We start from the raw sequence: 27,008 nt of genomic DNA, 5'->3' as shown, positions 1-27,008 counted from the left end.
GACTGATATGTCCTTTTGTGTTTTCTCAGTCCTTTTTATATTGCCATGCATATTTGCTTGAAACTGACCAGCACCAGCAGACAAACATACAACTAATTCATAAATACTTAATTGTCTTTTTTACATATTTGTTTATTCAGCTTTCTCACATTCTTTAGTTGTTACATCTTTAGTTGTTAACTGTATATTTGTTGTGACTTTTACTTTAAATTGATTGGTCATTATACCTGTTTAGGTATTCTAAAGCATTTGTAATGAATTATAATAGGCAATATATGGAGATTAGTGATTCAGTATTTAAGTATGGCCACCTTTATACATGTAATATTGGATGGTAAAAGAATGAAAGAAAAGAAAATGTGTGTGTATATATATATATATATATATATATATATATATATATATATATATATATATATTTATGTATATGTGTATATATATATATATATATATATATATATATATATATATATATATATAGTGTGTGTGCGCTGTGTGCGTGTATATGTGCATATAAATATATATATAAACACACACACATATATTTCAACCTTCCTGCCTAGAGTGCCACTTGTATTTGTGTGTTTGCATTATATATGCACACCCATCTTGTATTACTGTGTAATTGTTGCGTGTAGGTGTGTGTAAAGATAATAAAGAGAAATCTAGAGACCACTTGAGATTTTCACAGAAATATACATGGGAAGACCAGGAACGATTTTACAGCTACGCCGCTCAGTTCTTTCTTCGTCTTCTTGGCTAATAAGGTACATATTTGGTCTGGTAGAATCATCATACAACATATGCTTTTCCTGTGCTCAGATTTTTCCCTAAAAATCTTTCCACCTAACCTGTCCTTTCTCCGTACTTTTAGCTTGGCAAATGTTTTTAATTTGCAAAGTCAGAAGCTTTCAAATAGTATCGCTTACAGGACTTGCCAAATTGTATTCTAGAATTCATTTTGTTGACCTGCGATTTGCCAAAATTCTTGTCTGTGTTTTCTGTGATTTTTTTTTTTTATTATACTCTTCTGAAACCATCCGGGAGCTGGATGGTGCTAACCCTTTCCGTTGGTATTTGGCAGACTTGGTACTTAAGGCCTAAGACAAGTTTTTGACGTCTAGCCCAGGAATCCTGGACTTAAAAGGCACGTCAGTTCCAGCATGAGGTTATGGTTCACCTGCTTAGGCTTTTGACATTGTAAACATCCTTTGCTCTGAACTTGTATTTACTTTTGCTTTGAGGAACTCCCATTTCGACGGTGTATTTGAGAATATCTGTATCAGTGTCAGTTATACACACAAAGCTAAGCTTTCCATTTTCAATTAATGAATTATAAAAAAAAATATTTTGTGTGTTAATATGTATATATTTATATATATATATGTGCCATTTTATTTGTTAAAATTTGAAAAATAATCTATACCACAGCATCGTTTCATAAAATAAAACTCTTAAATACACAAGTAAATTCCTTAAGTTTGGATCTTCTTCTTACCCAATTTTTTCCTCCAGCGCAAAAATGCTCCGGGGAACGTGCGTATCGGAATCTGTGCGGCATGAAAGTAAAAAGCCACTCATCTCCTATACTTTTTCTTTCTGTATCATATACAGGGTACGCCGGTCAGAACATTTAATGATATTTGGAATTACTTTCAATATTATATTTTAAAATTCAAATTTTAGAAATATTCTTAAAATAATAACTGTATCGCAGTATAAAAAGGCATAGTTTGAATAGTTTGATTTTTTTTGTAAAATCCAAGTCTTGGCTTGTGAAGACCTCTGAAGTAATTAGTCTAAAGAGGCTCCTACCTTATTTAATTTAAATTCCTTGCAAGTTAAATATAAGAGAAGATATTTTTACACATTCTTCTGGTCTGTGATTATCTTAGTGATTCTGCTCTTTCACGCCGGCCCTATAGTTTGTATACATGTGTGTGTTAGTAATTAAGTCTTCAGCCAGGAGTGGATGGGCTGCTCTGTGATCCTGCTTCTGATTATTGTTGTGGTTTCTGCAGCCCCAGCGAGCGGCTCTAAGTCCGGGCTGCACGTCATTTGCAATCTGGAGACTGTTGATCACCTCACTAATTACACCTCCCCCTCTCTCTCCTCTCCTCTCTCTCTCTCTCTTTCTCGCTCGCTCTCTCTCATTCCCAGAGTGCATATCAGGAACAGACACACAAAGACATGCGCACTCAACTTAATCAGCCATTTTTTTAAACAGGGCTAAAACGATAATAATTAGCAGAATAAAGACATTCATTTCCTTTCCTCCTTTTCCCAAGCCCTTCACAAGCAAACAGCGAGGCAGCGGATGGCACATGCTTTCACACCCTGCGGACCCAGAACAACAAGCAGAGCCCCCTCTCCGCTCCAACCCTCGCCTCTGCACTCCTGCAAAAAGTTCCAGGATTATTCCTTTTTTTGTATGATTGTCCTTTTTTATCCTCATATATATTTTTTCTCCTCTTGATGAACATTCTCCTTTTTTTATGGATGGGATCAGCAGTTGTGATTAAGCTGAAGAGAGAGAGACGCACATACAGTCTATATAAGAAGATCGAGTGAAAACTGCAAGGGGGAAATGGAAAGTAAGTTTTTTTCTTTAACTTTTATTGAGCAGTTTGTGTTAAATTTAGGTCGGGTATTGATTATCTTTCCAGGCTGATCTTGCACAATCTTTGATATTTCGCTCTCTCCCACTCTCACTCTCTCTCTCTCACTCTCTCTCTCACTCTCTCTCTCTCTCTCTCTAGCTAGCTCAGAGCCTCACTTTGTTTCTCTCACATACACACACACACACACACATTCCCCATCTGCACAGATCCCGGCTAACTCCCCCTTCCTTTCTTTTCTTTCCTACAAGCTGACATACCAGGGAGCAGTCCGCACTGATTGCTGCTGGGTGTCCGTTCGCTTTTCTCTTTATTTTCGCTTTTCTCCCCCCTCCAGTTTTTCTCCATTGCAACTTGGATTAGGCATCTCAACACAGGGGAAGGGAAAAAACTGTCAGACAGAGAGGATCCTGGCTGTCAAAAAAAACAAAACAAAAAACAAAACAGTGCCCACATCTCTCAGCCAGGGATGTCTGGAAGCTACTTTTCCCCTGTAAAGATAAATAAAAATTCTGCAGCATGAGTTTCCACTCTGGCTCTTCTTCTCAGTATGCACAACACTGTATTTATGTCAGGCATTGGGGCTCCAGATGCCTTGCTTCCAGGAAAAAAATGCTATAATGATCTGGGTAGTACCAAAAACTTAGAATTGCTATCATCAAATAAAATACAGGCTCTTTAAAATCAAAAACATGTTCATTTATCACCTCTTTTTTTCCTCTTCGCTGCAGAAAGCTGTTATGGATTTCTACAAAGGAATAAGCAGACCTGCTTTCTTTCTCTGTCATTTTTTTTCTGTTAAATGTTAATGGTATGGTCTGCTAGGTTTAAATGACCTTGCTGGGGGTGGCCGGCAGAGAAAGGCCGTGGGGGATGGTTTTTAGACTGTCTCCTGGAGCTTCCTTGTCCTGTGCTGGCTCTCGGCATCAGGGGCAGGCATAACTCATCTCTCCACTCCCTGCTATCAGCAAACTGACTCTGTGCACACAATGCAACTGACATAAAAGTCACTAGCTTCCCAGAACAGCAAATGAGAAAAAGGAGAAAAAAAAGAGAGAAAACAAAATAGGCCATAAAAAGGTCTCCTGGTCTAAATGTTCTTTAGCCTACAGTGCATTAGGTATAGAGAAAACACAACATTCCACACTCAGGTTTCTGTTGTCATCAGTACCATTGGGAACTGCATAGTCATTTTCTGCTGCTATCTTTCTGCTCATATGTTTGCCTTCCTCCGATTCCAATCTCCGTTAATCTGATTCCAAATCCTTGCTTTGCCATGGAGTGGAAGTCGGTGGTGTAGCAGACAAGCTTATTGCGTTACCTGCAAGTTGTGCATGAGGTTTATCGGCATCTGCCGAGGCAAGAGCTGCAAGGGAGAGCAGAACAGTCAGCTTCCTTCTCTATTAACCCTCGGCGTTCTTTCATGGATTTATCCGTATTTCTTTAAAATGAAAGGAATAAATGATCAGGCTCGTGCCAAAAAAAGGAGGAAAAAAAAAAAGAATTTGTAACAAAGGGGAGGGGGGCTTGATGAGAGTAAAACAAAGCCAACTTCATGCTGAAGATGGTGGCTAATATTTATCCAAACAGGCTGCTGTGACGGAAGTCTGACCATCCCGTTGTCTGACAGTTGCATTTCCTCTCCTTCATTCCATTTTCCTTTTTTTTTTATTAACCCTTCTCCCTTTTAATCAGTGCTGATGTAGATGGCAGGCAAAGGAGGTTATACATTTTCTCTTCTCCTGGATTTTCAGTGGCTTGATCCTTGTAAGCAATCAACGCTGAAGAGCCCAGAAAATGTAATATTTGAGGTATTGAGCAAGCGGAGGCTGTGAAATATGCAGCCCAGCCTGTGGGGCTGCTGCTTAGATTGAGGTAGAGACTTGGCTGCGATTGGGACACGACAGTGACATGGGCATCGATCGCTTCCATTGAGAGCAATGCAAAAACACAGCCTGGGTATGTAACACTCTCAATGCCATCAGCACTTGTTCTACTTTCTGTTTACAGATGATTCTGACAGGGACCTACTGGGCTCTGGGTCAGCTTTTCTTTTTAAAAGAATCATTTTCTTTACAGAGTTTAAGAAGAACACTTACGCAAATCGCCCTATCAATGGGGTAGTATACTAAATATGCTTTTTATTTACATTTTTCTATTTATGTAAACATAGTCAGAAGGGACATAGCCAGTTAAAAATGCTAAAACAATGGCATTATCAATTAGAATAGCAATAATATTAATATAAAGTGGATAATGTGTTTTTGTTTTTTTTTTTGTATGTGATCATTGCTTTACTCAGCAGGGATGCACAGCCTATCTAGAAGAACAGAACAGCTGTTTGAGCTTGTGGTTTAAGAGCAGTGCCCCTTCAAGACTATGCTTTTTAATTTTTTGTCAATACACATATTTCAGAATATATCCCTTTCCGTAGGGATGTAGAGGAAGAAGTCATATACACTTTAAATAGCTTCATTTAATATTAGCTAGCCTTATTTTATCCAGTCTAAACATGTGTTAATTACATTCCTTGTTTACAGTAACCAGTGTGATGTCTTCTAAGAAATAGAATATTTTCATAAATCTGTAAAAAAAAAATTAAATCTAGACAGGGAACAAAGAGAGGTCAGGTGGACCATCTGTAAGGCAGTACCTGCTGCTGCCTTATGCAGTGACACTGCTTAATTGTTCTTTCAAATTGAAGTTATCAATTAGGCTTAGCTTAAAATAGATAGAGGACCTTAGCTGATTGTGAGGACAGTTTAATAGCTGAAACTCCACAATAATAGTGTCTTTGTAGCTGCCTGTTTTAAAACAAAAATGCTGTACCAGCAACTTTAGCATAACAGTGTTGTGAAATCACATTAATATAGCAGAATTCAGTGCTTCAATCCACGGGCCTAAATTTACACGATGAAATTTGATTATCTCGAACAACAATATTAGATCCTGCACTGGATGGATGAGAATTGAGGTGGTTTTGTTGATTGCAAGGGTTTAATGTTGCATTTCAGAATCTGATGTGGTTTAGACTCCCTTCCATTAACAGGAAAACCCCTGAGGTTTTACAATTATTTCTTAAAGATAATACATTTAAGATTGCATTGCTAGGCTGAAGAAATGTCATAAAGGCAAGAAGGGAAGCCCTTAATAACTCTTGAGAATCAGACATGTTCAGCAGTTAAATTGGCTCTGACTTCACCAAGGGTCGACAATGTGTCATTTCCATGAAGCCAAATTGCCCTCTGCCTATATGATATTAATGTGCAAATCAATATTTCAGGGATTAAATTTCCCTTCTTCATTTTTTATGGTTTCTACCTCAATAAGTCTCAAGTCTATTAGAAGAGGTTGGATGATTTAAAACCTTACACTGCAGAATGACTTGTCATAGCCTTGTTGCATAGGCTAATTTGAGATTTTGATTGGAAAAAAACAATAGAATTATAATGGGCAAACATTATATTTTGGCCTCAGTCCACTGTAGATGGGATGGATCTTGCAAACAGAAGACACTTGTTTACGTAATACGTCTTCATTCTCTGGCTTTAAAAATATTGTGTTAATCACCTATTGATTTATTTCAAAATCAATTGGAGCACCCTTTCTCACTGTGATTCCTCCAGCAGTCCCAGCTAGTATACTTAATTTTATTAAACCCTTTGCATTCCTACACCAGGTTCTAAGCAGGCAGAAGCTTAGGACATTCTGCTTGGAATGAAAGCAGTAAGGCGGTTAGATAATCATATCTTGAATGGACTGATCGATTTGCCACTGGTCAAAGACTGGAGCATTATACTAGCAGTAGTATGCCATGTTTACACTGCATGCTTGTCATACTCTAGTGATAGGCCTGTACTACTGTATGAGGTGTACTAGCATTCTCTGACTTTTTGAGCCTCAAAGTAATTCAATGCTTTATTAAAATAGCGCTTACAGAAAAAATGCTGGACACAAAAATAGGCTGAAACTCAAAGAGTGTCTCTTTAAATCTAGCAAAGGCCTAGTGCCTATCACTTGCTGTTGTTTTATAGTCCTTTACCAGCTGGGCCAAGTTCCGCACAGCTGCATGAATTTCATGTGTGATAGAACATTTTTTTCCATTCAGTGTGAAATGTTCCTTCCGAAAACCGTATTGCAGACTCACTTAATTTAGTCTACTAAAAGAAATGCCCATGATAAAGGACAATAGGGGCTTTAATCTTAACAAGCTGTTTGTATTTTTTAATGATTCCTGTACATTTTGCTTTAATATGTATTGTTTATTAAGGAGGTGATATTAAGGTGTAATACTGGAATATAACACAATTGTATTTTCTCTCCTCTAATGCCTGAGCTGTACTAGGTAATATGCAGAACTTCTTTTTATGCATGTCAAAACACTTAGTTAATCTATTCTTATTTACAATTAATCTCAATAAAATTAATCTTAACTGGGCTTTATTCAGTGGCTTAAAATATCCAATTATATTCAATTAACTGCTGTCATAGTAATTAACATTGCTTAATTGCTTCAGCATAAATTTAGGCAATGATCATTAGTTACTGCTTGCTCTTTTTTTTCATAGTTTTCATGGTTTGTCACTTTGTGGTGATGTAGAAAATGACAATGTGAACCAAATTCTGTCATTTGTTCTATAACATAATTAATATCATATACAGGCCACTGTTTCTTCAACGTCTCTTTAGATAGATAGATAGATGCTGTGTAAGTGTTACACCTACTCTATAAGGTGTACTTCTTTTTTACCCATGAACAATTTTCATGGAGATTTTTAATCTAAAGCTTCATAATATAGTGTATTTGAATACCATACACATATTACCATTAAAGCTTCTGTAAGAGTGTGTCAGCATGTGCCTCTCTATGAATACTGTGTGAGTGCATACGTTCCTTTCAGTGTGTTGTTAGAAATATGAGAGGTTAGGCTGAGCCTAGTGTTTATAGAAGAAGAGCCTTTCTCTGTCTGCCTTGGGGCTGCACCCAAAGGCATTGCTTCCTACTCCAGACCCATCAGAGGGTTAAGGACTTGGCCATCGTTCAAAGGGAATAACGCTTCGGGAAGGTGCATGTGAATATGTACAAGTTTCATGTAATTAGTACTTAATTATATTAACATATGCAAATTGTCAACTTTAGAGGCTTGTTGAGCAGGCAGAGATCAGATGAGCACAATTGCTGCATTGTTCTGCCATAATAATGGATTTCAAGATGGATTGTGGAAACATAACTAGCTCTCTAATTTAACTCATACCATGGTAAAATTTCATTAGTAGTCATGGAGACTGGTTTAATTGTGCTGACTAATGTTCTAGGTTGCAGAACGTCCGAAGGAGAAGTAGAAAACGTTGTTTGCCTAATCCACCTCACAAAGACACTTGTTTGTACACGTTTCCCCTTGTGTGGGAATTTGCATATGCAAATAAACAGTTCCTCTGCTCCATTTGTCATGGCTGTTCATTACCCATGAAGAGGACATTGTTACAAGGCTGTTACTGGGGCTTCCAAGACAGGATAGTGTCAACCAGTCCAGCCACATTCTTTCATAATTTGTCTCTGATTAATAGACGTGAGTGAGGCTTATTCTACTTGGGCCCCTGCAAAGGGCAGGTCAGTTCTCTGACTGAAAAGACTTCCCTCAGCAGCTGAAGATGTTTTTTTCCTTTCTTATATCGCTTTGCTTTGACAAGCCCACTCATACCCAGAAAAAAAATGACTCTTGCTCTCTCTCTAATACCTCATCCAGCAATCCTTCGCTTCCTACTGCAGAAATACGAAAAATAGGAGATTGTGCTATCTGAATATTAATCCTGTTTTTGACAGGAAGGTAAACTGATATAATTACTTTTCTGTTGAAGGAATGGTGGTTTATACAAGTGTGAAAGCATCGGAAAAGGATTAGCATTTTTTTGCATAATGAAAAGCTCCACTGAATAGGCCACTGAATGGTTGACTGAGTGACCGAGATGAAAGCAAGGCCCCTCTTTCTCTCTATTCTTTTGCCTGGCTCTAACTAAACTTGTATTTGTCCAAGTGGTTGGGATACAAGCAGAAGCTCAAATTTCAACGAGGGTCTAGATGTCCTCAGCTTTCACCATCACGTGAAGTAATACATGTGATAAAAATCAGTGGATGGATATCGACTATGGGTCTATGTGTAGTAGTGTAAGTCAGCCTTATGGTCACACAGCTAAGGACTGTTAGACCACAGCTCACTGGATTAACTTCGGTCTATCTTCATGTAAAGCCTTTTTTTTTTTTTTTTTAGAAATGACATATTACAGTATATAGTGAACTGCTACTTCTACCATATGCTAAACATTGCATGCATAGTATTTGACAATATATAAAATGTATTAAACGATACCTATACGTTATCATTATGTTTTATCTGAATATCTTTCATATGAATATAGTTCATAAGACTAGGCTGTCCTTTATGTACGCGCCACGGGTCAGTCTTCTCCTTATATTATATAGTCAATATGACTGTGCTTGGAATTGTATAACATATCTCATACTTATAAGCTTGTCTTTAAAGCATACAGTTCATATAACACAGCATTCACAAAACTAGGTTTTCTTATAACTAAGTTATTATTGACTTTATATAACTAGCTCTGGCCTTGTATACTTCACGTAACTAAGCTTGCGTTTACATCACTTCTTTCATAGAACCAAATCTGACCTTACACTATATTGTATACAGTACTAGACTTCCGTTAACTTTATATTACTCATATGACTATCATTTTATTGTGTTCTTTATTTGACCATAATCGTCTTAAAATTATTTACTTAATATTATTCTGCTTACGTAATATCACTGTGTTATAAGCACATATGAATTTATTGCATTCTTGATATCACAAAGGCTGTTTTTTTTTTCTAAGAGGTTTTGAGCACATCTAGTTTTTTTCTTTATCGGATGTAAACATGCTGTGTACAGTACTGCTGTGTTTTGTAGCTGGCTTTGGTATGCCTGGAAAGCTTTTAACTATGCTTTTTCAAGCATTGTATATCATGTTCACTTTGTTCCTTTATTGTGTTAGGAACATGATTTACATTTGGATGGCGTTTTGATATTTTTCTAAGTAAGTTTGAGCCATGCTGTAGCTGGCTAGCTGTTGACAGTGTGATCAGTGATTCTAATTATGTGCTCTCAACAGTAATTAGAGCAGTTAAAATATCCTGAGTGTTGAGACACTTTTGAAGGTGGGAACTGGTCCTTTTTGCACATCTGTAAATTGAATACAGTGAGGATAATTATTTATCTGTATGTACATTAAGCAGCCTCTTCCCTAGTGTCAGATCACCATAATTATCAATTTAGTGCCACCAAAGACAAGTGTTGGCAGATTCTGCCAGATGTGACCTGATTTGTTTACTGCGTGCTCCCAGAAGTTGCCTAACACATGCTATCAGTTCACTGGGGATTTGGCTAAGTCTGGTGTTTAAAAAAAAAAAAAGTTACTGCTTTCTGCTGCTTCTTTAGGGTATTGCTAAGATTCATGTCCTTGTGCTTCCCATTTTCTATAGACCCTGCTGTAAGTATAGACAGTCTGCCATCCTCACGCTACTGCAGAACTACAAGGCCCAGTATTCCCTGCCAGCCTGAGGGGAACTGTCAGCCACTGACAGTTGGAGTGTTTCAAGTGACCTATCAGTGGTTTTGTCAGTAAAATGGCTTATAATGGGGACCCTAAGTATAGAATACAGTTTTTTTGTAAACAGTGCCTTCAATGAGCATTTATGGATGAACACACCAGGATGTTACCAGTATATTTAGAATTAAAGTGATGCAGTAATGAATGGCATTTCTACAGCTTACTTTCTATTTGGTTATCACATAACTGTCATTTGCGTCCACCTTTTGCCTAAAGTGGCAGCTAAAAGGCCATTTTTGCAAAGCAAAGTTATATGCTTGTCAAGTATCTCCGGTTTTGTATAGGTATTGGGAATTCATATGATAAAGTTAACTTTTTTATATGTTGTAACTTTTTGTTTTAGCTTAGGTTGGTCTGTAATTTTTGGCTCCTGGTTTACTTTGTAGCTTATCTGACTGTATTATTTGACAACTGCAAAAATTTTCTAAAAAGGAAATGAGGAATTGTGTGGCATCGTTTATACAGCTAACAGTTTATGCATCACAATAATACTGAACAGTGATATATGCATTTGTAGATCCTTCATTTTTCTGACATTGAATCCTTAAAGGAAATCACTAGTGATATTGTGACTGTTTCTGTACTTGAATGGCTACTAGGTCATACTTATAAGGGCAAACGTCTGCTGGGAATTATGAAGGCCACGTCTATGTAATTGTTTCTTTCTCTGTTAGCTTTCATTACAAGCTGAACACCAACTTTCTGGGTGATCTGAAGTATGTCTTTACAAAAGCTAGATTTCTTTAAGGAAAATATACCTTTTTTTTCTTTAAAAAATTCTGTTTTAAAACATGGTTAAGCAAGCAGCATGTGTTGTCACTGGCAGGTCTCCAGCCGCTGGAGAATTGGATAACACATGGGCTAATGGTAGCTTATGTGCTGTCTGCATTCTTACTGAGTGGGCAAAAGCCCAGAGCATAGTCCTGTTTTAGACTGTGCAGCAGTGTGCAAAAATATTACATGGCTTTCTTATGATGTACTCACACTGGAATTGGGGCCGTTAATCTTTGCTGGAATTTCAATGCATCTAAAGCCCTTTAGACCTGAAACAGTTACATCTTTACACCCAGATGTGGACTGATCACAATATTTTAGTAGGATTGTGCTGCCATGCAGACTGTTGGGCTTGCTTCATAAGACAAGGAACAATGAGCACAAAATGTGTCACCCATAGCAACTGTCAACAAACTGACTTAACTTATCTGTAATCCAACTGGATGTCATGTGCTACTGCAGCTTGCCCATGATCATGACTCTATGCACCGCTTTGCCAAATCAGCCTGCAGCTGATACGATAAAACTGTACTGCATGTGAGTACTATAGGTTACACTAGGATTTAAATACATACTGTATTTGTGTGCCTTTTTGATCTTTGATGTAAATTTGCTGATCTAGAATAGTAGCAGTTAACAGTATGCATTTGGAATTATGGGTTAGAGGTCAGAATCAGTAAGGGCTTGATATCCTTAAGGCCTAATAAAGACTAACAGATGTATAAAGCTATATACAGCTCAAGTTAGTGGTCTGTGGTCCATTTCTTCACTGCAAATTTTTTGTCATACATGCTATAATGCTATATAGTTTATAATTGTCAGCATCTATAGTGTTAGTAGAATTAACTTATTTTCTGCATGGTAGTATTGTAGGGTGACTAAGTGCAAAAACACAACAAAAGTAATGAGTGGCCCATCTTTGTACTGTGAAGGTGTTTCAAATAAAAATGTGTAACCCAGCATTTTAGTTTAAAGTATCAAATGTCCTCTAAAGAACTAAATGCCCTCTAGTACTAATGAAACTGATGCTCAATGTTCATTCAAAAATTTGACAACTACTATATACAAAATATAGTTTCTAGACATTATAGTAAAAAAAGTCCTATGTGTGGTCAGAACACCAATGGATCCTATTAGCAATTTGCATTGATTACAAGTGCGTTACGTTTGTAGTGAGTTATAGACTGCAATTTACTATATGCATTGTACATCTCATTTAGTTTGTACTTTGACAGTATATACTGCCAATCATTAATGGCATTATAAAATAGGACCCATATCACTAGAATTAATTTCTGCATCATTAATGAACCAAATGCAAAGGTTACAAGTTAGGTATAGTGGTTAAGATTAATAGACCAGGCCAGTAAAACACAGACATTACACGGGATAACTTAGACTGTAGTTGTGCATGGCTGTGCTACTATTAGGCTTCTTTCTGGGCCTGAATATGCAAGACACGTAGCATGCAAGTTTCTTAAATGCCAGAGAGACCATGATGTATGCATATGTGATAGGTATGTGATAGGTGTCCAGGTATAGACAGAAAATCCAGTAACAACATGCATTGCAAAGCTGATTAATACATCATCAGTATAATGCCTTCTGAACACTGGATGAATAGTACAAAATGGCACATATACTGCAGGCCTGTTGCAACATGTCAGACAAATAGGGAAGTGTTGTACAAATCTTTTTTCTTAATTATACATGCTAAGTGGATTAGATATTGCATTTCCTTAGCTTCATGCTAATCTGCTTTTGCGGATATGGGGTGAGCAGTTCTTTCTGTCTGAAGGGCAAGAAATTCTGCTGCAATTAAGGTGACATACCATTCAGATATTGTTGTTGCACATTGGTAAATGACAATTGATAGCATTATGTTATCCATCCAGAACTGGCTAGGGTACAATTAACTGTATTCCTAGACTTTGCCAACTATATTGTATCTGAATGTTGTTTCCCTGGAATAGAACTAGTTATGTGAGATATTAGGGTGTATTTACTAACAAGGACCAATAATGTAAAGGTCAGTTGGGCCGGTTGCCAGCATATGGCTGGGAGAGAGCAAAATAATATGTTTGGATACTATAAGGGTCTCTCTATTAATGTCTTCACTCAGGATTCACAAAACTTCCACCAAAGATTCACACATATTCTAATCTAATCTTATATAAATATGTGTGAGTCTTAGGTGAAAGTTGTATACATTTTCAGTGAAAATATTGACAAATAGACCCTTATAAGTTACTGCATAACTGTAGTTGTAGGCAAAAGTCCTAATGTTGAATTACAGTTGAGTGTCTAGTACGCTCTCTATGATATGTCATAATTAATCACAGCGCTGATTGATGCGCTTCCTTGTAAAGTATAATGCTGTGAGTCACAGAAATAGAGTGATAGAAGTGATAAGACTTTAAATCCTAAATTGTTCTTGCAGAGGTAGAAGTAGGAAAGTCCGACTTTTGCACCTATTCTGAACAACGTGTATCCCCCATTATTTTCTACAAGCAACTGCAGGAAATATGACGTGCTGAAGAGTTTAGCATTCAAAGATGTATTACGTTTTTTTCAGCCAGGTATTTGAGATAGCACCTTAAATTACAGAGGTAAGGTCAGCAGAAGGCAATGGCCAACTTGCTGACCTCTTGTACCTCAAATATGATCATAGATGAAAGGTGAACACAGTATAACATTTTGCAGTAGTTCCTGATCACAGTAGACAGTTCAAGTGCTCCCTGTCAACAAGGACTTCATGGACAGCCTGCAGAGTGGCTCACCTCTGATTTATTCCTAAACCTCGCACAAGCACTTGGCTTTGTTGTTTTCCTGGTAAGAGCAGGGGGTGGGTTCATGCCAATAAGAACAGAAATTGTAAGCCTCTTGCTGAGCCCAAAAGTGAATAGCACTTTAACTCAAAGCCACTAACCTACATTTCCAAGGTCTCAAGTGCTACAGTTGACTATAGTTGTAAGCTCTGAGCTAAGTAGGGAATCAATAAAGCCTCTGCTGTCAGTGATATGGAACTTATATGCCTTTATGGTCTGAACTTGGCTTCAATCGTATCAATTATTTTAAAGCCACATGAAAAATAAGGACTGTGAATTAGTAACATCACAGTGGCCACTGGTTAACAGTTTTACCATTCATAACTTATTCATAATTTGTTTAGGCAATTTGTGCAGTTTGTGAATGTTCTTGAGCTCTTGTTACTTTTTTCAACAGATCTGCTAATTGCTCAAAGAAAACCTACACTAAGGGAAATGTGGAGGCTACCAATGCTGCTCTATCTTTCTGAAAATGCTAATTTCCAGGCTGCCATGCTGATCCAATAGCTTAAATACTCTGACATCAAAATTGTTGCTTGCTTGTTCCAGCACTGTGGCTAAGAAGAGGCCTTTTCAGAGGGTCAGCATTGCCATCCCACATTTCGTTCAGCACAAAATTTCTTTTAAATGGGATCTGCATTACCGGGCCATAACGAGTGACCATAAGAAAAATAACAGACTGCAAGGTCTTCTATGAGTAGGGACAACTGGATAAAAATGGTTTAGTCTTCTGTACAAAGCCATGCAGAAGAAGTCACTGTAAATAAACAGAAATAAGGCACAGTCCTTTAGTCATATCTCTATTATTTGTATTTTTAAAAAAATTTTATTACAAAATATTTTTAACCATTGTTCTATTAATGCTCTTCTCCTATCTCTCAGCTATAGTGGGGTGTTACAGCCCTCAGAGACAGACCGCAGACTGCAGCTTCCTCAGAGAATAAATATGATTTCTCTCCAATTATTGGTGGGCTGTTCAAAACTGTCCTTCCTGTAACAAATTATTCCTGTGATCCCTTATGTTGGAGAACCGTACATCAAACAGAATGCTGAACTTTTGCAAGAGATTCAGCGAGGAAAGGAGCTACATTAGGAGATAGTGATGAGAGCTAATGATATATCTTAGATAAAGCGCAATGTGATCACAGCCACGGGCTCGTTTGTCAGGGCCAGAGTGAAAATGTCAGGACCAATGAGCCCATGAGTGCTGAAGGGGGCAGAAGGGCTTTTGGAGACAGTTTTGTGCTGGGAGTGGGCCATGGCTTAAACACAGCTCTAGGACAAAGCGGGATTAGCCAACTCTCTGCTCAAATCCCTAGCATAACAGCATTAGTTGGGAAAATCAGGTTTGTTAGGGAAGGGTAGAAAATAAAATCTGTAAAACAGCTTTAGGCTGCAGCCCAATAACTATGCAAAGCAGTGAGCCATTTTATGAAAATAATTTTCACTGATGTTATCTTGCATATATTAAACGCAGAGGTTTTAGTACACAGGCGCCAGGAGGTAGAATTTCCAGCAATATAAAATGTCCTTTCTTATGTAAATTATTTGTATTTTAATGAATAAGCAGCACAATAAAAATGCCAGCCTTTAAAAATAGTGGATTCCGTGAAAAATAAATAAATAAGAACCCAACCATTCCATTGAGGCAAGCAAATGATTTAACCTATCTGCAAAAGAATGCTTTAATTACGAAGCAGATAAATACACACTCTAAATAGGCATTCTCATAATCAGCAGGCTTGCAGAACATTTTATTGAAACATATCCACTTTGCCTTTTTTTGTGCTCATTGAGTGAATGGGTTCAGGATCTCGTCCATCAGGTACAGTAAATTGTTCTTTGCTAGATAATGTACTCAGACAACTCCTGCTTGTTTAATTCTATTGATTTACAGTGTTAAACTGAAATAATCTGATACCTGCTTCCTGCCCTTGGAATTGTTGTTGTAGAGAAAGAGGGAGAGAGAGAGAAAAAGAAAAGGCTGATTAGTTTTTTTCAGCTCTTTTAGCTGTTTTGAATGTATAATTATCATTGCAGGTCATTTGATAGCTGGTTCTAATTGCTGCCAAGCATTGTCTGCTTGCACTTAATGCTGAAACACGATCAACATCCTACTTTGGTGGATGTTTGGTGGTAAACTTTAATTAACTCTTATTGCATTGAGGAGAAGTTCACTCAAAGTGCTACACGACTAATCATTCACCTCCATTATGTCCTGGCAGATCTACTTGTTCTTGCTTATAACAGATGAACCAGCCTGTAATAAAGACTGGCGACTCAGTTCCATAAGGTTGCTTTTGCAGTGATATTTTGTTGCTTCTCTCAGGAGATAATTGGGTAAAATAATTATTAGAGTCCTGTATCTGATTTTTCATACACCTTTCTCAGATTACCTTTTTCCTGCCAGGCAATATCATTTTAATAGAAAGGGTAGATTTAAGATAACATTATTCCGTCAGCTCTGTCCCACTCTGCCTGGTTCTCCTGAATCAATACAATTAAGCCTGTCTCCTGTTGGAATTCTGGTAATTATTTATCTTAAAATACTTTTCCTGTAATGATATTGAAGTTAAGGTAATCAGGTTACTGGCAAATCATGTAGAATTCAACTCCGAATTGCAGGCCGCTTGATTATAATTTGTGTGACATCAAGTTTGTTTGAAAAGGGATAATGTGTGGGTAAGGCAAGGAGCTCATAATTGTGCCTGACATTTGTTTGTTTATAATGAAATCTAATTAAGGTTCATACATCTAAAAACACAAAAGTTAATTACCGAATTGCTTATTTCACTTCTCCACAACACACAAATTAAGTCTTGGTGTAAAAAAAAAAATAATAATAATGACAGGAGATGACGCTTTGCAGAGGTAAACTGTCTCCTTTCATTTATGCATTAAAAAAACAGAGCATACTAAGTAAATTAATACCGCATTATCAAAAGAAGACAAGTTTTGGAATATGACGTGATGTAGTCAAATATGAACTGATGGCATCCATTTTACTGTCCTGGCCTCAGACTGCATAGGTTTTACATACAAACGTCTTGTCTGCTTTGAGCAGAGGTATCTCAATGCTGGTCTAAGGTAGGGGTCTCCAAACTTTCTAAACAAAGTGCCAGTTTACTGATCTTCAGATTTTAGGGTGGCCGTACTGTGGCCACTGTAAGTAGAAAATATCTCGGCATCAGTGGGAGTAAACAACACCCCACCTTTGGTGTCAGTGAGAGGAATTGTGCCCAACGTTGGTGTGACTTGGAGGAATTGTGCCTCATTATTAGTGTTATTGGAAGGAACTGTGTCCCATCATTGGTGGTATTTGGAGGAAATGTGCCCCTTTGTTGCTGTTAATGGGAAAAAATATGCCCCATTGTTGGTGTCAGAGGATGAAATATTGTCCCAAGGGCCGCATAAAAGCAGGCAGAGGGTTGCATCCGTCCCCCCGGGCCACAATTTGGAGACCACGGTCTAAAGGTTTGATAAAAATTTGCAAACCTGAGACCGAAACCTCTTTCATTACAGAATTATGAATATATTACAACTATGACACTATGGGGTTGATTTACTAAAACTGGAGAGTGCAAAATCTGATGCAGCTGTGCATGGTAGCCAATCAGCTTCTAACTTCAGCTTGTTCTATTAAGCTTTAACAACAAAAATTGAAAGCTGATTAGTTTTTATACAGAGCTGCACCAGATTTTGCACACTCCAGTTTTAGTAAATCAACCCCTACATGTTTTATGTTAGTTACATGTTAACAGGAAAACATAACTAAGTGTTGTGACATAAACATGACACTAAATGATATCCTTATTCTCCAAAATAAATACATACACAACCACTACCTAAGGGAGGATACTCAGCTTCTCAATACTTTCTCACCTGCATCTTCTCCTGTGTGTTGGGTTTTGGACCATCTTCATTGGCCAGTGTGTGATGATGCTACTGGAGCTACTAATTGCAGAACACATTCTTGGCCGCTTTAATCTGAGCGGTGCCTGTGCAGCTCAGTTTAGAGTCTGGGTATCGCTGTGATCAGACAGGTAGGTGTGCTCACAGTGTATCATAGCGGAACTTGAGTTCTGCTTTAATGGCTTTGTAATCTATTTTTTAATGAAATTTTCTGCCTCCTTGTTATGTCTTCTGTGAGCTCACAAACCTCTTCCCCTCTCCTTATTCAGTTTGTTTGGAATGAGCAGTGTACATTAGTTGTGGTCTTGTGCCTAGTCCATCTCAGTAGAGAGCACAAAAGGGTGGTTATGTTCCTACATACAGTGGGACCATGGAGAACAAATATAGCCACCCTTCAATAGGACGTCAGATCAGAGCATCAGAAAGGGGAATTTGGAGGCTGCTCAGGGCAATAAAAGGTGCTTTTTCAGATAAGAATTCATACTTGATACTTCTATATATATATTTTAAAGAAGAATTTAGTAGAACATAACATAATATATGAAACTAAAATGTGAGTGGCAATGCAACCAAGTTGCTGGGCCAGGAGAAATGTGCATGATCCAGAATTATGTAGAATATGTCTATTAGTCTACAAGAGAACCTGTCTCCATTATACTGCTAGTCTATAGACCTAACAGGTGTACATCTGTTATGGGTAACTAGACCTATTTTACAGCACTAGGTCAGCTCCCTTCGCTGAGTTCGTTACACAGAAAACCGTCCATGTAATAAAAGGTCTTAAAGATCAAGTTTCAGTTTTCATGTGTTGGTTTTGTAATATAATTAGAAAAATAATATAAAAAGAGATGCCAATTGGTGTTAAGGGCATGCTTCCTTTTTTTTTTCTTTTGAATATTCAGCTAAGTTCATAACAATTGGAGCTTTGCTGACACTTTCTAATAAGCCATACGGAATCCTGGTAGTTGTAAGGTCTGGACGCCATCTGTTAATTGCCTGACTAGCATCACTAGTTAGGGGTGTTGAATGCACTGTTTAAATATGTACTGAAAGGCTTTAAATATACTTTCTCCCAGTTGTATTCAGCCTAGTTTTTTCATCATGACTTGGGGGGGTTGCTAATAGAAATGGAATGTTTCCCAAATACCTGGCCTGTGATTAGTTTTATGAAGATAATTACAGTGGTGTTAGGCTGCAGACAAAGTTTTTCTTTAAGTAACCAGAGAATAGAAACTTTATTGTTAAGGATGTTGTTAGAACATAGTCGTAAATTATGGTTTCATAGGACCAACTTCATCGTCTAATTGTTTAATGATGCCTTAAAACCCTAACTTGCTTTGTTAAAACAACAGGGGTCCCTCCTCCCATGTGGATATGAACACACTACTTTGTATAGCTGTAGCAACTATATACATATACATAAGCATCACGAAGCCTTCTTCTATCAAAGAATGGAGCCTTAAAATTACTTTTGATTACTTCAAAACCCCTGCTGACTGAATGTCCTTCTGTTCTCTAACCACACTAATAATTATTAATGGGCCATTATTGCAGGGACACTACAATGCCTAAGTGTTTGTCATTTCTGCGATGCTCAACTTTTTTTGTTCATACAAACACAGTAGATATTTGTTTTTTAAACCTTGTTTATATAGAAAACTCGGCACACAAACACTGTGTACGGAAGGACAGGAAAAGAGTAAGCTGAGTAACATAAAAGTGCTGATAAGGATTTAATTAAAATAAGGAGTTGCAACCATAGTGGTTTTTTTTTTTGTTTTTTTTTGCTGACATCACCAGAACAGATGGGTTTCCCAACATGTGACTAAACTGATAGGAACCATAGGACTCTGTGCTCCTAAAATATTTTATAGTTTGTATAAAGTAAAGGAGATTCATGTATGGTGCAATGATGATATAACGTAGCTAAATTAGAAAAACAAGTTAAAAAATAATTAAAGGATCAGTTTACTGAACACAATTTTTATATTGTCAGTTATAACAATATGGACAATGTTTTTGTTAATTTCACATAACAATGTAAATTGTGTGTAACTAGGAACATGGTGAAAATAGTAAGTGGGCTATAACCATGACATTCAGTGATGGTCACAGTGAGAGGGAAATGCAGTGTTGTCACCCAGCATGGGCAGAGTCATTGAATTAAAGATTAGAAAAGCAAGGTGCTACATTGTACAGTGAATATCCTATCTTGGGGCATAGCAGGGGTTCTCTGGCTGTCACTAGGTAACTGTCTATAGTTTAATCTCTCAGGAAACTGTCAGGTTTCTCAATACACTTGAATCTACCCAACAGAATCATGTATTCAGCAGTTAGGTATTCATTTACTTCAGGTTGTCCCAGGAAATAATAATGTTCATATCCCATATAGGTACAATCAGTTTAAGAAAAATGTGTGTTCCATGTAGAATCTTTTAAAAGCTGGTACACATGGTCCGAATATTGGCCAGTATCAGCAGAAATCAGCAGACATTCAGCCAATGTGTACAGCAGCCTGTTCAACAGAAGCTGGCTGAATGTCCGACTTCTGTCAAACGGCATGCTTGAAACCAGCCCTTGCAACCAATGGCTGCGAGCGCTTACCGTGTGTTCTGCCAGCGGGGCAGTTCCCCTGTTAGAACACAGTAGCTCAGTGGGGCGATCGCTGTACTAGCATCGCATAGATAGTTTTTTAGCCCACTGTGCTGAATGAAAAAGACTGTCTGTATGTACCAGGCTTTAGAGATTGTTGGTATCTAAAAAGACCAAACCTGGAACAGAGATATCCATGATGACAACATAGTAATCATTTGGGATATGTTTTTCTTACTGCTTGACCAATAAAAATAGCTCCATAATCCCACTGAATTCCAAAAGCTTGTCCACTTATCCTGACAGCTGCAGGATTCCTACTTCACTGGTCTGTTTTAAAAACCTGAGATTCATTGATTACCTTTCTATGCCCCATTCCACTATACAATTTCTCTGGTGTACTTTTGAAGTAGACACCTAAACCTACTCTAAGAAAGATAGCCACTGTGATAAAAAATATAAAAGAAGGCCCCTTTTAAACGCAGTCACATGTCACAATGGTGTCACTACTTTCAAGTGAATTGATAGTAATGTAATGTAAATGTAATTTGATACAAAAAGGGGGCTACAGCAGAAGTGTCATGCTTGCAAGAGTGCATGCAATCTTGAGCCTGGGTTTTGAAGGGCTTGCATTCCCAGTACATCCTGGGTAGGTATTTAGAAGCCTAGGCATGTTACTGTAGTGATGGCAGAGACAAAAGTGCTTGTATGAGCATTCCTGTTTCCTACATGAAAAGACAGTTAGGATGGTACAATTTGATGTCTTCATACCACTGCTTAGACATGCTATAGTCATCACAATGCTATTATTACATAGCTAGCTCCTGGAAGGTCAACAATCCAGTTAAAACTAACCATGTTCTTCATTTGAATGAGCTCTGTTCTATCACAACATCACGATTAAGAGAGTTTTTTTTTTAAAGGCCCCCAATGTAATTGTCATGTATACTGGCTGCATTGTGTAGAATTTGGACTTGACACTTCTTCAGCTGAAGTTCTACCAGGAGAAGGATTATATTGCGTGGATTTACAGGTTGAAAGTATTGACATATAAATAAACATGGTAATATGATTTGTTAATTCTCTGACATGATTAATGCAGTGAATTTCTTTCAAGAAAGACTTAATGGATTCCAAGGTTAATCTTTTTGTTTAGTAGGATTATGAACTTAAACTTTCAAATCTGAGAGGGATTTTTGAGGGTTGAAGAGGAAATGGATTGGGACCAGTCTCATCAATGAGCAGCTTGTAAAACTGAGTGCAATTTACATAACCATTAAGTATTTTCTTAATGTACATTTTTGCATTGTAATACCTCCCAGAACCTTTCTGATTTGTAGTTTAATATTTATTTAGTAAAGGAAAATCAAAGGGATTAAGAAGTCATCATTTTATCTCTAATCCTGCTTTGCATAGATGAGACCAGGAGATGCGATTAATTCAGAAGGCTCAATGGGTCACTATCTTACAGAAATACACATTATTTGCATTGTATGTCAGTGCACTTAGTGGATTTTTCCATCATTGCTGTGCTCTGATGAGATCATTCAAAAGGCAGGAACTGGTGTGTTCAATGTCAGAAAGAAGATTGTCCATTGCATTGTATGTGAATGTTTCATGGTTTTCACAGGTGTCACTGTATAATCTTTTATTTGGATCCCATAGAAAGGAAGGCAGAGATTGGTACTTGTAGAACACTGTTCATCATTGGAAGACACATAGCTCATTGTCTATTTCCATAAGTATCTAAAATCTGGGATCAGAATTACAGTAGTCCCTATTGTAATTAGTTAAAATGACTCCCATATAGTTCATGTGATATTAAAAATGAAAGCTGTGGGCAACACCTATGGTGTTCATTTCTCTTAAGTTTGTAGAACACCCCATAACAGTTTAAAGATTTGCCCTTGTTTTAAAGGCAATACAAAGTAGCAGAGGTCAACCCTAATGTCAATCATTGTGACATATTTGGTACTTAACAATTGATATTCTTTATAGAAAACCTCTTGGCAGTCATTTGGAAACTAGTGCAGATCTCCCTTGTTAATTGTATGGAAATAATTATGTCTTGCGCTCTTGTCTTTTGCTCATATAAGACAGTGTTCCAAATACTTCATGCATGTTTGTTTACTGAGGCAACTTACAAGTAATTGCTCTCACTTCTTGCATATTGATTCTGAAATGTTCTTGGAAGAAAAAAGAACATGAGTCACAGCTTAAACCCAGACTTACAACTTACAACTAAAGCTGTACAATGATCTTGATAACCCCCCCCCCCACTCATTAAGCAGATCAAGCCTGAGCATATGGCAATGTTTGTACCTCCCCTGCATCCCTGAATGAGTTAAAGCCTCATGAAGGATGGCAAAAAGCATCAGCAATTCAAGACTCTGCTATTCTTTTCATCATATTTAAATAAGAAGTCATTACACATTTATGCATAAGGTACATGTTTCCCCTTTGATTCAAATGTAAAAAGAAAACTTAGAAGTCATCAGTCACATAAGATTTGATTAGAAAATTAAAACAATCTGGTGTGTTAGCTACTATGGCCTAGAGGGAGAGGAGAAAGAAGATGAGAAGGCGATAGGGGTAGTCATCAGGTAGAATGGCACTCTCCAGTCTGCCTTTGTAAGCTATCTCTTTTTTATGTGCCTACCATTAAAGGCATACTATATTTGGTTACATCCCTCTATTCAAACTTAATTACCTTCTCTCCTTTAGTCGTGACATGGGTGGAAAGTTTTTTTTTCTTTTTGCAGTGTCAGAAGAGGTCGTCACACATTCTTTTGCAGTTCTCTTCATTAATTCCTCCTTGCAGAAGCATTTTCTATCGTGCTGGGAAGGTAGAAGGGTGTAATGGAAGAACCCTGAACCATCAGCAGGAAGCACTAAGCTGGTTAATGCAGTATAATTGTCTGGACATAGACTGGCCTTTGTTTGTGCGGTTCACTACGAATCAGCTGTAATTAACTCCAGAGTGTTTCCAGATTGCCAGCAAAGAAAAATTACAGCTTTTCTGTTTTAAATTGGAAAGAGCACAAAGACATTAACTATGCAGATTGCTTTTACTTTGATATATTTCTGTCCAGTAAGGAAAAGCTTATTTCTCTCCCACTCTCCCCCCAAACGTGCCTATGTTATTTGATTTAGGGTCTTTTAAAGTGTAATGGCTACTTAATAGTTCATCTGTTCCATATTTTTCCTTAATATTTCATGGGATTGTTCTGGGGAGGCCATAAAACGTTTAACTTTTCTTTGATTTTATGCAAGTCTTTGAATTTTAGGGTGGTGCCTAACAGTTACTGGGCAATACGCTGCCTGTTCTTGGCATAAAAGGTTAGGAAAGATAGTTTCAATGGGCTTCTGCAGTTGGGGTGCCACAAAAACATGCTGGGGTTTACATATATAACAGCTTAAGGGCCACAGTTTGCCTAAAGATACTTTTTGATATATATTGTTTGAACCACTTTGGATGACTAGCTGTAGTGCGCAAAGATCAGAAGAGAAAGTGGTAGCTGGGTAAATGCATTTTTTATCAACTATATAAAAATCAATTGCACAGTCATATTAAAGGAAGTGATCAGAAGCAATTGCTCATAAACACCTCACTATTTGTGTGCTACCAGCAGTAACAATGACCAGTTTTTGCTCTTCAGTAAATGGCGTATAGAACTAAAAAAAAAAAATTATGGTTAGCACTTCCACCTAGCAGCACTAGGGTCATTGGTTTGAATCCCAACCATGGCACTACCTGCCTGGAGTTTGCATGTTCTCCCTGTGCCTGTGTGGGCTTCCTCTGGATACTTCAGTTTCCTCCCACTCTCCAAAGACATGTTGGTAAGTTAATTGGATCCTGTCTTAATTGGCCCTAGTATGTGTATGTATGAATGTGAGTTAGGGACCTTAGATTGTACACTTCTTGAAGGTTAGGAACTGATGTGAATGTACAATATAAGTTAAATCAATGTAAATTGACTGCTCTATTTAAGTACCTGTAATAAATAATAAATAAAAATAGGTATACCTGTCTTTTCAGTACCAAATATTAAAGGCAGGAAAGCTGACTTGGCAATTGCTCCAATCCCACACAAAAGCCTGCTGTACACTATGTGGTGCCCATTCCCTAGTGTACTTATTTCCTTCCTGTCTATGTTCCTCTGTCCTTCCTATAAAACCCAGCAACTGGGCAGAGCACAACAGAAAGGTACTGTCAGCCAATGGAAAACCTGGTGGCATGGAACCTCTTCCTTTATGATGACCTTTGTTACTACAGGTGGAGGTTGTGAGATTAGATGTAAACTATCAAAATACCTTTGTAATGATGACAGTATCTTGATGATACCCAGATTTCCCTGCCTGTTTTGCTGAAGCCTTGATTTGGTCTGCCTTAAGATACCATAAGCTCATAGGATTGCCTAGTTGTTTTATACTAGTCCATGATTCCTTATCTTTTTCAAAGCACCCAGAAGGGAATTTGGTGTTGACCATTTAACATTGATGGACATAACAAAACATGGGGAAGTAAGATCCACTCTCCTCCTTTTTTCTACCAAGTACACTACTTCATAGTGAAGGATTTTTGATGCTGGCTAAAAGAAGGTACCAGTAAAAGTTTCTAGCTAATGTATCTAATACACCCCCCTGTACAAAAGATCTGTCAGCTAGTGATGCAAAGAGAGCCCAGCCAAAATCTTTTTTTTTTTTTTACCCTTCTGAATTTAACAATAAGGAATTTAAGCCTCAATGTGGCTTTAGTCACCAAAGAAAAGAAGCTCTTGGTGTCTGCATAATACCACTTTGATGGATTTTTTCATCAGTCCTCTGTACGTGGTAACAAATAAACAAGTATAATTATACTTGTGAAGGCCCATTCATTCCTTTGTCAGGATTAGATATATGTGCAGTTTTCACACTGAGCTTCTCTTTTGTCTTTGCCTAACTCTCTATGACATATTGATAGAGGATTTGGGATGGGGAAAAGGCCACAGCAGAGACAGTGATGACCTTTCAGAAACTTGATATAATTCAAGGATTTTTATTTATTTACTCTCCTTTTTTTCTCTCCTGCTAAGATTTGTAGTTTGGTAGCACATTATGTCATAAGTGGGCAACTTTTAACCCTTTCTTAAAAGCAGAGACTCAATGGCTGAACATAGGCAAGTTGGTCAATCGCAGATGGAATACAAAAAACAATAGGCTAAGAATCCCATTCGTTTGCTCTCTCTCCTGGGTTCTAAGCAGTGTGGCTAACCTAGCATTCCTTTCCTTTTATCCTATCCTCTTGATCAGATCACGTTCTTTTTAATCATTTCACAAACACTGTCTCACTGGACCGTAGAAGAAGGCTGGGACAATCTCAATTAAAAACAGGACTACACCATCATTCTGCCTCTTTTGTTCTTGTCAGAATTCTGCATTTTAAATGCAGAGGAATTCGTCTCCTATTATTCAGCAAGTGGCTTCTTTTTATTACGAGAGAGAGTTCTGGGTAGGGTTTTTTTCAGTTTTCAAAGAGCTCACTAATCATGCAAAACATTTACTGCAGAGTGGAAGCTGAAGTCAATAACGGCACAACTGCTGCCTGCAATCCACACAAGTTTAAGGAAAGAATGTGGGTATAGTCATTTCAGAAACGAAGAATAATTGCTTCTTTTGTGCAGAGGTATGTTTTTTTTTCCTATTCCACCTGTTGGTATTTTTTTTACTTTTTCTTTCACCTGTCACTTGAAAAACAAACTGCATTGAAAACTGCCCATACACTTGCAGACTTTTCATTCAACAAAAGTTCAGAGGTCACGTTTGTTCCTAACCCTGAGTACTCTTAGCTACTGTACCTTACTCTCCTGACAAATGCATTTTCATTTTTGTATGTAAGTATGGATTGTTTCATTTTACCAGGGAAAGAGAATTACCTTGTTTGCAGAAACTTTCTAACGGGATGTGGTGTTATTTCAGCCATTGCTGTAGACTTTTTTGCTGCCTCTGAATACTCGTTACTTCTTAGTACATTACAAATATAAGTTGTTTTAACACTTGGCATATTGTGACTTTATACTGTAGAGAGTCTTAGGTGGACACAAAAGATGTGAAGACTATGACCATACAGTGTATACAAAGGTCAGATCAAAGTATCATAATGGATGACCTGTCAGTTGAAATAAAGTTCGTTAACATCAGACAAGGCCAGTTTATGGAGGTATCCAAATAAATGTAGAAATGCTTATATGTAGAAAGAAATTGGAAGCCGTTAACATCTTGTTCTTTGTGTCAATTTAATCTGTCTACTGTCATCCCCAATATATGGGTCTATTGCTTGAAGTAAAAGTTGTACAAATGTTTGCCTCTTAGGGAACAATAATTTCTGTGTGTGGGTACCTTAAGTTTAATGCTAAAGCAAAGCCTGTTTCTTTAATCGCTGTTGCTTTTTTCATGCTCCTGTTTTGTATTCACCAGAGGACTTTTAAGTGTTTGCAGTGGCAGGCTATACTGTTTACTTTTCAATCCTAGCACAACTTTGCTAGAACTTGGTGAAGAGGGCTAAGGCTACGAGGCATGAAGTTTTCCTTCTGGGCTGTCTGCACTGACACCTCAAGAAAGTAGTCAAATCGACAGC

At 37.5% G+C, this 27,008-nt stretch overlaps 1 protein-coding gene across 3 annotated transcripts in view; it reads left to right on the top strand.

The window, feature by feature from the left end:
* The first annotated feature begins 630 nt into the window (after nucleotides 1-630).
* Nucleotides 631-27,008, top strand: part of ZFHX4 (zinc finger homeobox 4) — a 224,080-nt gene continuing 197,702 nt past the window's right edge. The window contains exons 1-2 of one of the 3 annotated variants that reach the window (XM_089661017.1): nucleotides 631-767; nucleotides 2,289-2,594. The gene's annotated coding sequence lies outside the window, so the exon portion shown is untranslated. Of the gene's footprint in view, nucleotides 768-1,951; nucleotides 2,595-4,202; nucleotides 4,578-27,008 lie in introns of those variants that run through there. The other 2 variants (XM_089661019.1, XM_089661018.1) reach the window with 2 other exon arrangements.

Source organism: Staurois parvus, unplaced genomic scaffold (genome assembly GCF_062004578.1).
Source record: "Staurois parvus isolate SC_StPar_1 unplaced genomic scaffold, SC_StPar_1.0 ptg001302l, whole genome shotgun sequence".
In the NCBI taxonomy this organism is placed as follows: domain Eukaryota; kingdom Metazoa; phylum Chordata; class Amphibia; order Anura; family Ranidae; genus Staurois; species Staurois parvus.
This window is presented reverse-complemented; position numbering and strand designations above follow the sequence as displayed.